Below are 15367 nucleotides of genomic sequence, written 5' to 3'. Positions count from 1 at the left end.
TTTTTTTTCTCTTTTTTTTCAGCACCCGATCATAGGGGGAAATTACTTTTTTCTGTTGCTAAGAATCTCCCTGTCCTACAGGTATGCTAGATTTTAGATATATGATTGACTATGATTATCACATGTGTGAACATTTAGAAATGTATTAAAGGCAAAAATAATAATATGGTCACGCGAGGCCCTCCAAAGCGCGAGGCCCTGTGCCACCGCCCCAGCTAGCCCCCCCTTAAAGCGGCCCTGGGGGGAGGCACATTAAAAATCTAACTTCGAGCCACAAAAGTCCTAGGGCCGGCCCTGCTTGCAAGTCTATGGCTGGTAGAAATAAATATTGTACACATCAACATCTTGTCCAGTAAATGTATCTCCAATGAGCCTATTCAAGTGAAATTTGCACCAGACTTTGGTATTAACTCAAACAATCCAGACCAAAAAATCTATATGTAAATAACGTTATGTGTAATAAAGTGGAACGAATTATCACACTGCCATCCGCTTTGTCACCGGTGCCCCTTTCAATACACATCACTGCGACCTGTACTCCCAAGTCAACTGGCCATCACTCCACACCAGGCGACTGACCCACTGGTTCAGTTCATCTATAATGAATGAATGAATGAATGAATGAATGGTCTTTATTTGTCATTTATATAGTACAGTAAGCAGAGGCTTCATGACCTAGTCCAAAAATGGATGTATATGTATATGTATATATATATATATATATATATATATATATACGACAACTTAATGACTTTATAGTGTATATATATATATAGTATATATATTACTACTACTTAAAATACATCTATATCAATTCAACACATTGGGGTTGAGTTCATTCAAAGTAGAGGAGGGATCGAGCTGTCAGTCAGAGGTGGAGAGTTACCAGTCTGTGACAGACAGGAAGCCCATATCCTCGATCAGATCCACCTCCCTCCTCTCCTCGGTACCGAGCCACCGCTGGTCAGACCAGCTCCCACCTCGTCTCCTCCGTGCAGGCCCCAACTCTTCCTCTACCTTCCTCTTCCTCTCCTGTGACGCCAGGGTCTCTTCTGTTCTCTGGTTCTCAAGGTCTCTCTGTATGCCCTGTGGACACACTCTGCCCTGTGGATCAGAAGATCCCTGTAGTGGCACGCCCCTTGCCACCCTCTCATCCTCTGATACGGATCTGTCCCGAATGAGGGACATGGTGTGCCGGTGCCTCCAAAAGGTTGATGAAGTTTCGCAGGAGGAATTCTCCTCCGCCTGCGCTGGCGTGTGAGGCTGTTGATCAGACATTGTTGTCTTGATTGAGGCAATCAGTTTTGCGATGTTCTCAGTTCTTGTCCCTTTCTTTATTGCTCCCGCCAGCCAGGCCCGGATTAACCCCCTAGGGTGACCAGACTTGATGTGTGCCCCCCCCCCCCCCAACACACACACCCTCCTACTTTGCAAGTGAAAGTGTGATATTTACTATGGTTACAAAACCCATAGATTTACAAGAGCATATAACTACAGTACAGGCTGATGCTCAAATCTGAATGCAACTCACATCACAATGCAACACGACTTTCTAAATATAGGCTAATTATTTCCATCATAAATGGCCTGAGACTACATGCTAAACCATAACAAAGGGGGGAAATGCACATACTGTATACTACAATAAAACAAGCTCAATACCAACCAAGTCCAATAACGACTGTTGCAGGCATATAAGAATAAGAACATATTTTCTGTCCGCATTAATGAAGCGTACTACAGGTATTATGGAAATAAACAGCGCCTCTCTCTTTGCCGCTCTGCTCACCTTCGTGATGCTGTATCAGACGTAGGCTATAGCCCTGTGCATCACACAGGCCCAAATCAGCCACAGCGTCATATTAGCCCCAAATAAGCATAAGTAAGCCTTACCTTTAGCAGAACTTCTTTTTTCTTGATTTTACGCAGGCAAAGTCGTTTACTAAATCCTCAAAGTCCATTTCTTTGACCAACTCGGATTCAATTGCCAGCAGGGAATCTTATTCTTATCAGGCCTCTCTTATTGCACTATAGTTCTCTCTCAACGCTTTGGTAGAGTCAGTCCTACAACTCCATCTAGTACTGGACAGTGGTTTTAGAGTCCTGCTGATGTTCACATCCTTATTTTTAAATATCCGGCTCCATCGGTGAGGGGATGCTGCACAAAACGCATACAATGACTGAAGTAGGTCAAAGAAATCACTCGCATCCTTACAGCTATTAATGTGGTGTTTACACCGACAGCATTAAGGGAATGTCCAGCACAGGGCACGTATAGAATCAGGGGGTTTGCTTTTTTAAGATGCGCCTGGAGGCCGTTACATTTACCCGACATGTTACTGGCGTTGTCGTAACTTTGTCCCCTGCAATTCGACAAGTCTAACCCCAGGTCATGACATGAACCATTCTTACTCCACATTCAGCAAGACTTGCTCCAGTGTGGCTGTGAATGGGCTCGCTCGCTCTGCTGCCCCCCCCCCCCCACTGTTAACTTCGGTGCTAATTTTAGGCCTAGGTGAAATAAAAAAATTGGGACATTTTTAAGAGTGGCCGTATGTCTGGAGTCTTTGCCTTGCTTAATTTTTCGCTTGGCAGAGCCACTCAGTTGTCGCCTGTACATTTTGATTTCTTCGTTGATAGTTTGGCGGCACTGCGTCATCGCGCACTTGTCTGTGACTGGGGGGGGGGGCACTTACACCGAACTCGCAATTATTTATCTTTTTATACACGATAGCCGAAATATAACCGTTAGTTTTGTACCTGTGTGGATGTCTTCCAGTAAATATAGGCTATATTTAAAAAATGTGCCCAAAATATTTTAAAGGTCTATTCATTGTCCGAATAATTTGGTGCCCCCCATTGGCTGGTGCCCCAGGGCGTTCATAATAATCCGGGCTTGGGAGCGGACCCTGCTGGCCAGGTTCTGACAGTCTTAGTGGTGATGGGAGCATTTTTCCTCATGGTAGTGTATGCTGGGATCAGGAGGATTGACACATGGTCAGACATGCCTAGATGAGCTAGCGGTCTAGCCTTGTAAGCACGCTTGATGTTGGTGTATACCTTATCCAGTGTTTTTTCTCCTCTTGTTGCACATTTAACATGCTGATAGAACTTGGGTAGTACTACCTTCAGGTCAGCATGATTGAAGTCCCCGGCGATTATATGAACTGCCTGTGGGTCTGCGCTCTGTCCACTACTGATGACGTCATGTAGCCGCGCCAATGCTAAGCTACCATCCGCGCTAGGCGCAATGTAAACAGATGTTATGTACACTGCGTTGAATTCCCTCGGGAGGTATGTGGGTCGGCATCTCCGCCAAAAGTAAACATTACTAATAATAATAATATTCGACTCTTTATTTGCTGTTGAATCTCATTCACAACTGAAGTCATTTCGTCAACTTCTGACAATAGTTTAATGTAAATTAATGCTGTAGCCTTAAGGTGAGAGAGTGTGACTTGTATGAAATAATATAGATGTCGATCTATTGTATATCTAGGCAATATTAGACTACTATAGATCGATATGTAGGGTTACAGCCTAATTTACCCAGGCTATCCATCTGTCTTCAGGAGATATTCAATTAACATTTGTGATCGGCTAATTGATGATAATGCAAATGTGTTTTTTTATATTTCATACAGAAACAACAGTATAATCAATACATAACCATAATACAATACAAGTTGAACACCTCTATCCAGAAGAGTAGTTTAGTAGTGAGTGCACGGCCTGCAGTGGGGGAGAGATGGACTTTCAGAATATAGCTAAAGAAGGTTGTGAGTCTATCATTTTAAGTCTATTTATTGCACTGCGATCATTCACTGATTGCTTATTTTCAGCCAATTCGGCCCAATGTCAGAGGATTGGAAACATGTTAGGTACAATTCCAATAATACAGTTATTACAATACTTGTGCTATTGCTTGTGGCTTTGTTATTCGTGTCGTGTGTGTGTGTGTGATGAAACAGTGGGATTCGACATTATTTCCCCCCCTATTTATTTAAATAATATTTAAATGTATATTTATGCCATTGTACATATTATATGTCTGTCCCCCTGCCCGAACTACCCACTGTACATACTTTGTGTTTTGTCCCCCGCCCCCACCTGTGGTGTATGTCCCCACCTGTCCTACCCGCTGTACATACCTTATGTTTTGTTGTATTGTTCTTCCCATGATGGATGTATGTTTATCTTGTAGATAGTAATAGTTATTTGTCTGTATTATCTTGTAGATAGTACTAGTTTTTTGTCTGTCTTACATGTAACGATGAATTGAGAATCAAGGACCCCAATTGAAATAAGCCAGTGGCTTTCTTGGGTTTTTATCCTGTTAGTTGACCTTGTATGTAATATGTACTTTCATGTACCTACTTCTGCAAATCTTCTAATAAAGTTTTCAATCAATCAATCAATGTGTGTGTGTGTGTGCGTGTGAGATAAAGGCGTGTGCTAAATGCCAAACATGTATGTGTGTTGCAGACCCAGACACACACACACACACACACACACACACACACGCACACACTCACACACACACTGTTGCAGACCCAGACTCAAGACATTGTTCCAACAATCGGCTTCAACATTGAAAAGTTCAAGAGTTCAAGGTAGTAATTTACTTGCTTGATTATTAAACTATAATTTTCATATTTGCACATATCAGCCTACTTCAAAATTATACCATGGCACATCTGGTAGGTCTATGCATTGTGTTTTTGGGCAGTGAGAGAACTAGATGGATTGATTGATTGATTTGATTTGAGATGTTTATTTCAAATGTGTGCAAAACAGCAACAATAATGAATATAACGGAAAACAAACAAACAAAACTAATAGAAAAAAACATAAAGCAAAATATAGTATAGCACATTTAACTTACGGTAGTTTCTTTCGCTTTTTTTCACATATTTGAAAAGGAGTGAGAAGAAGTACAAACTTGGAGTGTACATGGAAGTACATGGATTTTCCCTCAATGAAAGAACATAACATTCTGTAGTATTACTTTCTTTGGATGACCTGACCTGGAAGGACAACACAAAAGCCACCATCAAGAAAGCACAACAGCGGCTATACATCCTGAGAGTCCTCAGGAAGGAACACAGCAAGCAGGAGATACTGGTGACCTTCTACCGCGGCGCAGTGGAGAGCATCCTCACCTACGGCATCTGCAACTGGTTCTCCAGCTGCACAACCGCGGAGAGAAATGCGCTACAGAGTCGTGAGAACAGCCCAGAAGATCACCGGCGCCCCCCTCCCCTCTCTGGAAGAGCTGTACAACACACGCTGTCTCAGGAAGGCCTCCAAGATCTCCAGGGACCCAACCCACCCTGGGTACGAACACTTTACCCGGCTGCCCTCGAAAAGGCGGTTCAGGACCATGGCCGCAAGGACAAACAGACTGAAGAACAGCTTCTACCCCAGGGCCGTCCAGGCCCTGAACACAGCAAAGACCTAGGTTCTGGGCCCTGGACAGTCTGGACGGATTGATGGCAGCTGCTGGACTGAAAAAATCAGGTGTAGTGCTGAGGCACAAATATGTACATTTCAAGCCTGCAAACTGCGACACTTTAAATAAATGTGCAATAACACTATGTGCAATGTGACAACCCTAGTCGTCTATCTGTACAGTATAGTATAGTGGATAGTGTACATAGCCTTTATTTATGTAAACCAGCTCCTTCCCTTCTTGTGTTTTTTTTTAAAAAGTGTTTTTTATCTTTCCTAACACCAGGGGAGCCACCCCTCCTAAATTTCGTTGTTTGGTACCTGTACTGTAGCAATGACAATAAAGACCATTCATTCATTCAACAAACCGGATGTTCTGTCTTTGATTGTAATCTTTGAGAATCATTGTTTTTTTTGTTATGTCTTTTATATATTTATCTATATCTATCTATATATTTACAGTATACGTCTGTGTAAACTACTCTTCTGGATAGAGGTGTTCAACTTGTATTGTATTATGGTTATGTATTGATTATACTGTTGTTTCTGTATGAAATATAAAAACACATTTGCAGTATAAAGAGTTTATTCTGAATTGTCAATTATGTTAATAGACAGACCAATATACAATTTATTAGAAGTTTAAAGCAAGTCTCTGAGGCTACGTAAGTGGTCAGTCCTTTTGGTGATACAATAGAAACAATGCAATAGAAACAATGCAAATTGACTTGAGTAAATGCCATTTTAACACATTTGCCAATACAGAAGCTGACTGATTTAATATGAATAAATATCACAGCATATTTCATGGCATAAAAAACAAGCAGTGACAAATACAATTGAGAAAATGTTTGAGAAGGTAGAACTGTTTTCAACAGAATACATACAGTATATACAGGCCATGCCCACATTTGAAAGCACACTTAAGTGATTTTACCAATGAATTCAATGCTGTGACCATGTTCACAATGGTCCATGTTCACAGTAAGTTGCTCAGCAGAACTTGACATCACACCTGGGGAATTGGCGTAGAAGGGAACAACTTAACTACCATGCACCAGATATGTACTGTAAATACAACACCAATGAACACTTCCCCTCTCAAAAAACACAGAATGAACACGAGTGGTACCCTATGTACTACCTTATTGTATATACTTGCTAGATACTGTATGTAGTTATTGGATGTCCAAGAGGCTACCTGTAACTGGTATAAGGCCTATGTAATGTGAAGTCTGGCTGCCATTCCTCCAGAATATATATATAACAATAATAATAATCAGTGTTTCCTCTACATGCATTTCATCGTGGCGGACCGCCACGATGGAATTTCCTCCGCCACCATTCAGATTTCTCAACCCCCCCAAAAAAAGAAGATTTAGGCCGCTTTTCAGACCTTCACAGCGCTAGACACACCCACAAGCGCTGAAACTGGACCAGTCCGTGTGTGTCGCGAGTATTGAACTTGAGAATGCGTTCGTAAATTCGCTCTGAGAGCCCCGGAGCGCACACTGGGTTCAACGTCATAAAGGGACCAAGTCATTTGATTGGACAAGAGGCATTCCGTGAGTGCTGATCAGATTTCCAGAGCGTATTTACGAACGCGCCCTGGCTGTCACCCGAACACCGCGAGCTAGCGTAGTGTAGTGTAGTATAGGATGCGTAGTGTAGTGTAGTGTAGGATGGAGAGAGAGAGGAGAAGCCTCTCTATGTGTTACCTATGTCCAGTGTACTAGAACCACTCTAACAGGAGTGTTTGTCCGTGAATAACACCGGCTATGCCCGGGGTAGAAACACAAGACTATAGCTGGATAAGGTCTACACGGTCATTTTAAGCCGTCGACCAGCCCTCTACGACCACGGGAAGTCATGTTAAAAGTGAAGATACTTCTGTTAAACTAAGCTAAGCTAAACATCGCTAATCGCTAACTCCCTCCTGGGCTTAAAGTGACAAGTAATAACGTTGTGAAAAAAAACGTCAGATCAGTGTTTTTGTTTTTATTGACAACGGAATTACATGCTGGAAAAACATGCAGACACAGACAATAAGAGACACACGGGAGAAGTACAGGAAAACATTTTATTTTTTTGGGCCATCTCGAGTTTTGGCTGAAATTACGTCGTTGTTTTGAGCGCGCGTGCGCGTTTCATGCGCGTGCACGCGAAAAAATCGCGGGCGCGCGCGGTCAGCACTACCCGCCACCATTGTAAAAATTCCTGGAGGAAACACTGAATAATAATAATAATAATAATAATAAGAATAATAAGAATAATAATAATAATATATAATATACACTACTCCTCTCCTCGATCTCACTTTTTGTGAGGAACATGTGGAGAATCACAGCGTGGAACTGAGCACTGGCGTTGAGGAGGCTGCCGAGCTGGCTCTGGAAGATTTCTTGATCTTCTTGATCGTTATCTGTGACAAGATTGTTGACAGTTAGAAATCTGCATATGTCTACTTATTTTAACTGTTTTTCTATTAATGTGTTCCCAAATAATATGCCCTTAACTTTAAGATTATTTTAGTGCTACAAAGCTTGAAGGAATCTGGACCCTGATCTGATACGATAGTCTTAGTGCCTATAACAACTCACCAGACACAATAATCTCGTACATCTCCATGGCAACCTCTGAGAACATGTTTTCCACGGCCTGGATGAAGGACCACTTGTCAGCAGAGGAGGAGAACACCTCACACACCTGCTGCACCATCTTGATGGGCCAGTTCATGGAGTACCCGTCCTTCTCACACACCTGAGAGGGGGAACCAGAAATGTCAGTAGCTCAGGCCGGTTCAGGCAGTACCTTCCGTTAAGTGGGCACAAAATGGGGGAAATGTGTCTCTTAGGTTAAAAGATACCGGAACCCTAGAGAAGATAATAAAGTTATTTAGCAGCAGTGACTGACCAGTGAGAGGTACACAATGAGTCGTGAGATCTCAAACAGGCGTCCATTGAGGGCCTTGTTGGCCAGCACGCTGCAGCACACGCTGTTCCCACATAGGAACAACAGACGAGCCACATTCTCCATGTGCCATGCCTGGGGGAGGACTGGAGGCCAACAGAACCAGCACAAAACAAAACAACTGTCATTCATACACACAGCATTCACACTTTACATTAACATTTAGCAGACGCCTTTATCCAAAGCGACTTACAAGCGAAGTACATTTATCGCATGCCCGGTACACACATAAAGATAATCTGGGCGATTTTGGCCCGATTTCCCCCCTTCCGACCAAGGACAGCAAACGACCGATTATCGGATGGCTCTAAAGATTATCCTACAAGATTATTCTGTGGTGTGAGGTGTGTTAAGAGTCAATTTCTCCCGACAATCTGCTCGGAAAATGGTCGGGGCCGACGATCGTAAATATTAAACGTGTTCAATATTTACGATCAAAAGTCTTATTGTCTGTGGTCAAAACTGACAACTCCCAAGTCCGATTGTGACGTGGAATGGAATGTAGCCACTCAAGAAGCGAGCTGACTGACACGTCTTCTTCTTTTCGTTCTTCTGCACTTTATTTTCCCTGTAGCACATGGCTGCCTCTACAGGTCAGTCAGGGTACTACTACCCTGTTCACGCGAGACTCCAGACTGTCGGAGGACAGATCTTTATGCATGTGGTTGTATATTGGAGCACACCACACACAATACGATCAAGACTGTTCAATCCATGATTTTTTATCTTCATGTGTGGGGTCCTTCTCAGATAATCAGAAAATCCTTATGTGTACCAGGCTTAAGGTAAGTGAATCATCTATACATCAGTCATCATCGCACCATTTGCTTAGTGAAATCTATAATCCTATAGTAATGGTACATACTGTACGTGTGGACTGACCAGACATACAGTATATACAGTATACAGACAAAAGAGTGTAAAAGGTTTGTCTACCATTCCTGGGTGTGTAAAATATAATCATTCAAAGTTGCCAAGTCCTCTGGGCTACTGCAGTTACCTATGAGCTCCTCCAGGATGGCCATTATGGTGTCGCTGGTCCAATCTTTGGCTTCCAGGTCGCTGTGTAGCAGGATGAGAGCCTTGGCCAGGTCGGACTGGGCCACCCCAGCACGCAGCTGCTCCTGCCAGTCTAGCGAACCTGGAAAGAACATTCCCTTACACTACACATACACTTTGCCTTGCAACTCTGGCTAACCAAAAAACAAGCATTTCATTTGTTATTATTAACATTAGAATTTCACCATGTAATTACTAACAAGTGATTTATATACTGTACAAAAGTGCAACCTGTTTTTTTAAGGTAGAAACCGAGAAGGCCCATGTTGTCCCTCTCACCGTCTGGTAGCAGTGGTCCGTAGAGGATGAACAGCAGCCGGGCTTGGCTGACAATGGGCCAGGGTTTCAGGATGCGGGTCAGCCAGAACAGAGTGTCCTTGCTGTTCTTCCAGGGGTCCAACAGAACCTGTCTGCAGAACAGACGGATCTGTTGCTCCATAGCTGGAGAGGCCTAGGCATTGCACTGATTTAATGCACTCTTCCATCCTGAAGCAAGGAACCTGAGTGGGAGGTAACAACTGTGTTAGTCTAAGTAAGGTTAACTAGAAAATAACAATCTATTCAATGTTGTCAACTGTTTGGTTTGTTTAGAAATGTGAGAAGGTTTGTAGAGCACACACAGCTAAACATTGCCTCATCTGTCCTCCCTCACCTCTCTGTCTTACCTGTGAAAACTTGCTATATATGAACGTTAGCCTATCCGTTGTTGGCAACAAGAGGGTACATCTCCTGAACAATAAACCTGAAACAATGAGCAAAAACAACAAGAATGTAACATAGTGACTATATTTGCCAACCAGGACCACTTGCTTTCCTCATCGGAACCCCTATGAAAGGAGATAGAAATAATACTTTGGTCTATCTACCTGATAAAGAATTACAGCAGAAATAATGTGGCTCTGAATATTAGTTTATTATAAACATGTGTGTTCTTGGCCAACCAACTAAGTAAAATAAAGGAAAATTAATCAAATAAAGCTGTTGAGGTGCCTCTCACCCAGCGATGTGTAGTGTTCTAGTGGGGACACCTCGGTGGAGTGATGACACCCCTGTACGATGGTCCTCTTCCTCCAGGTCTGAGTGGAGACATAGCCCATGATGCGGCGACTGATGGCCTTGGACACCATGCTCAACACACTGATCTGCAACACTTTACTACAACAAACAAACAATGAGGCAGGGAGAAACATCTCATTAATTCAGATGCACGTCATTGGAGCTATATACTTAAGACCATTTAGAACCCTGCCCCTGGTAACGGCTTCAATCAGAATAGTTAAGCCTCATAGATATGTCTCATCTAAATAATCATAATAAATTCACCCATCCTGAAAAATGTCCAAAGCAAACAGAACCCACCAGAGAGTCTGTCCAGGATCATGTCAAAGACCTCGGGGGCCAGCCGCTCGTGTGTGTGTGTGTGTGTGTGTGTGTGTGTGTGTGTGAACCCACCAGAGAGTCTGTCCAGGATCATGTCAAAGACCTCGGGGGCCAGCCGCTCGTGTGTGTGTGTGTGTGTGTGTGTGTGTGAACCCACCAGAGAGTCTGTCCAGGATCATGTCAAAGACCTCGGGGTCCAGCCGCTCAAAGAAACAGTCGCTGCTGGCGCGAACCTGACGACTCTGGCTGCGGGTCATGATGGTCCTGACGCTGCTGGCTCGAACCTGACGACTCTGGCTGCGGGTCATGATGGTCCTGACGGGATACGACGGCCGGCGTCTGCGGTGATACTTGCGGGTCACCGTGAATTTCCTTGTCACTTTCATAACTGCCATAATAACTGGAATAGCTGTCAAGCCTTTATTGTCCCGCAAATAATCTAGAAGCGAAAGGAAATAGCTAGTTAGTTAAACTTGGTGGTTAGCCACAAACTGAAAAGTTGCTGGCTAGGATAGCTCCATGAACTTACCCAGCTGAGGAGAATGGCACTTGTCAATAAACCTTTGAAATTGTTGCCTTACTGAGCTTTAAATGCTCCTACACAAGCTGTTATGTGTTCAGGTAAATATTGACACCACTGACATGAGACAATATAATATATCTACTATAATATATCTAAACTAAAGTCACCGACAGTTTTACCTCAGCCGGCGAGCTGCTCAGTTCCTGCTCCCTCGCGAGGACACTCGCTGAACAACAAGGGGTGCGTTCGTAAATACGCTCTGGAAATCTGATCAGCACTCATGGAATGCCTGTTGTCCAATCAAATTACGTGGTCCGTTTATGACGTTGAACCCAGTGTGCGTTCCGGCGCTCTCAGAGCAAATGTACGAACGCACCCAAGGAGCGCTACCGCGAAATACGATCAGCTCGCGCCGTCATCTCGAATGAATGAATGGTCTTTATTGTCATTAATATAGTACAGGTACCATACAACGACATTTGGGGGGGGGGGGGGGGGGCTCCCCATATTGTCAGGGTATTTGAGCCTCGGAAAAGCGCTATATAAATATAATTAATTATTATTATTATTTCTCAATTTCGAAGACAGCGCCTCAGCCAACGTTGGGACCCGGAAACACTTCACGACTTAACAAGCGGATACGACAACTTAATGACTTTATAGTTTATAGTTTATAGTTTATAGTAGTTTTTTTATACAGTGATTTCTGTATTGTTTCTGATGATAGTTAACATATGTTGATCTACCCCAAATACCCCAAAGATATGCTTTGTAGAATACAAAACGCCTGAGCATAGGGAAAATCATTTCTCTTGGTATAACTTTCTCTTTGAATTTTTTTATTTTTTATTTTAATTATTATTATTATAATAATTACTTTGTAGAAATGATTTATTACAGTTGTTCGTGTGTAAAATATGCATACAAATGATAGACAAAGCAAGACATAGATAGTATAGGCATCATTCCAAAACGTCGTTCTCAATCAATGGATATTGCTGTGCTTTTAAAACATGTACCGGTATGCTTGGGGGGAAAACGAAGCAATGTCCACTATTTACAAAAAATATATATTTCCATAATAGGCAAGGCAAGGCAAGTTTATTTGTACAGCACATTTCATACAACAGGGGCAATTCAAAGTGCTTTACATGCATTATTTAAAAATACAGCAAGAGGAGCATAAGAAAATAACAATTACAATGAATAAAAGCAAATCTAAGAAGTAAATAGATAAAACATTTAAAAAGACAATAGTTAATGGAAAAAAGACATTGATAGAAGTGTTTGTGTTTAATCATATCCCTCCATATCCCTCTACATCCCTCCACATCCTTCTACATCCCTCTACATCCCTCCACATCCCTCTATATCCCTCTACATCCCTCCACATCCCTCTACATCCCTCTACATCCCTCCACATCCCTCTACATCCCTCTACATCCCTCTACACACCTCTACACCACTCCATATCCCTCCACATCCCTCCACAAGAGGAGCATAAGAAAATAAAAATTACAATGAAGAAAAGCAAATATAAGAAGTAAATAGATAAAACATTTAAAAAGACAATAGTTAATGGAAAAAAGACATTGATAGAAGTGTTTGTGTTCAATCATAACTGGTGCAAAACATGAAGGTTTTAAGCTTAGATTTAAATATTTTAAGGGTTTGGGCCTGTTTGATTTCTTCAGGGAGTTTGTTCCAGGAGCATGCAGCAGCGTGACTGAAAGCTGCTGCACCGTGTTTTGTTTTTACTCTTGGAATTATTAGCTGATTTGTCTCAGCTGACCTTAGGGACCTTGCGGGAATATAGGGTGGGAGGAGATCTGATATGTATTTTGGTCCAAGACCATTTTGTGATTTGTATGTAATTAGGAGGATTTTGAATTAAATTCTCTGAGAGACTGGTAGCCAGTGCAGGGATCTCAGGATTGGTGTAATGTGTTCAAATTTCTTTGTTTTTGTTAGGACCCTAGCAGCAGCGTTTTGGATGAGCTGCAATTTACGAACAGCTCCAATTTACGAACAGGCCTGTTAGTAGACCATTACAATAATCAAGTCTACTCGAAACAAATGCATGGATGAGTTTTTCAAGGTCTTGCTTGGACATGAAACCTCTCATTCTTGTTATGTTTTTCAGGTGATAGTAGGCTGATTTAGTTATTGAGTTTATGTGGCTGTTGAAGTTTAGATCGGAGTCTAGAATTACACCAAGATTTCTGACCTGTTTTTTACTGTGAAGAGAGAGACAATCAAGTTTTGCACTGACTTTCGATCTTTTGTCAGGTGCACCGAATACAATTATCTCTGTTTTGTCCTTGTTTAGTTGGAGGAAGTTTTGTGTCATCCAGGCGTTTATTTGCTCAATGCAATTACAGAGATTGTCAATGGGACTATAGTCGTTCGGTGAGAGGGCTATGTAGATTTGAGTGTCATCCGCATAGTTGTGGTAGGCAATTTTGTTCTTTTTTATGATGTGTCCCAATGGAAGCATGTAGAGATTGAATAGAAGGGGGCCAAGGATTGACCCTTGGGGAACCCCACATGTCATTTTAATTTGGTCAGATACAAAATTGCCAATGGAGACATAGTAGCTTCTGTCCTGTAGGTAGGATCTAAACCAGTTTAGGGCAGTGCCCGAAAGTCCTACCCAGGTTTTTAGTCTGTCTATTAGAATGTCATGGTCTACAGTGTCAAAGGCAGCACTAAGATCTAGTAGTACCAAAACTGAGATTTTTCCGGAGTCTGTGTTTACGCGAATGTCATTAAGGACCTTAATAAGGGCCGTTTCAGTGCTATGTAGGGGGCAAAAGCCTGATTGAAAGTCATCAAAGAGATCATTTAGGGTCAAATAATTGCTAAGTTGTTCGTGGGCAACCATTTTAATAATTTTTCCTGTACAGGGAAGGTTTGATATGGGTCTGTAGTTGTTTAGTACAAATGGGTCTAGGCCGTTCTTTTTTAGTAGAGGCTTAATAACTGCAGTTTTCAGGGCTTCAGGGAAGATTCCTGATGAAAGGGAGGTGTTAAATATTTGTATTAGTTCGCCTGCCATGCAGCTAAATATGTTTTTTAAAAAGCTTGTTGGCAGGACATCAAGGGCACAGGTGGATGGTTTAAGACGTGACATGATTTTATCTAGGGTCTTGTAATCAATGGTGTTAAATTGTGACATGGTTGTTATGTCCGCCCTATTTGGGGTTGTTAATGGGGACATGTTTTTCATGCCTGACACAGAAGACCTAATGCCTTGTCTAATGGTTTCTATTTTATTGTTAAAAAAGGATGCAAGCTCATTGCATTTACTAGTTGAGTGAAATTCCTGAGCAATGGGTGTTGGGGGATTTGTTAGTCTGTCAACAGTTCTGAAAAGGATGCGGGCATTATTGATGTTATTGTTTATGATCTTAGAGAAAAATTATTGCCTGGCACTTCTTATTTCTAAGTTATAGTTCTGAAGATTCTCTTTATAGATATCATAGTGGACTTGAAGGTTTGTTTTTCTCCATCTGCGCTCTGCTTTACGACATTCTCTTTTTTGGGTCTTTACGGATGGGGCAGTTCTCCAGGGAGCTTTTTGCTTACCAGAGATGCATTTGGATCTAATGGGTGCAATATCATCAATGGTTTTTGTGATTTTTAAGTTGAAATCGTGTAGAAGGTCATTTACTGAGGTTGGAATAGAAGTTTGGGGGGGGGGGGGCTAGGGAAAAGGCCTGTGTGAACAGTGCACTGGTCTTTTCATTGATATATCGTTTGGAAATAGTTTTAGACATAGTTTGAATAACAGGAAAGATAGATACGTCAAAGAATATGCAACAGTGGTCAGACAGGGCAATGTCAGTTACAACAACATTTGAAATATCTAGGCCTTTGGTGATGATAAGGTCCAGAGTGTGACCTCGATTATGAGTAGGGAGGTTCACATGTTGTTGAAGTTCAAAAACATCTAACAGAACAGAGAGTTCTTTGGCTTTGTTG

This window comes from Nansenia antarctica, assembly GCF_963989245.1.
Source record: "Nansenia antarctica genome assembly, chromosome: 10".
In the NCBI taxonomy this organism is placed as follows: Eukaryota; Metazoa; Chordata; class Actinopteri; order Argentiniformes; family Microstomatidae; genus Nansenia; species Nansenia antarctica.
This window is presented reverse-complemented; position numbering follows the sequence as displayed.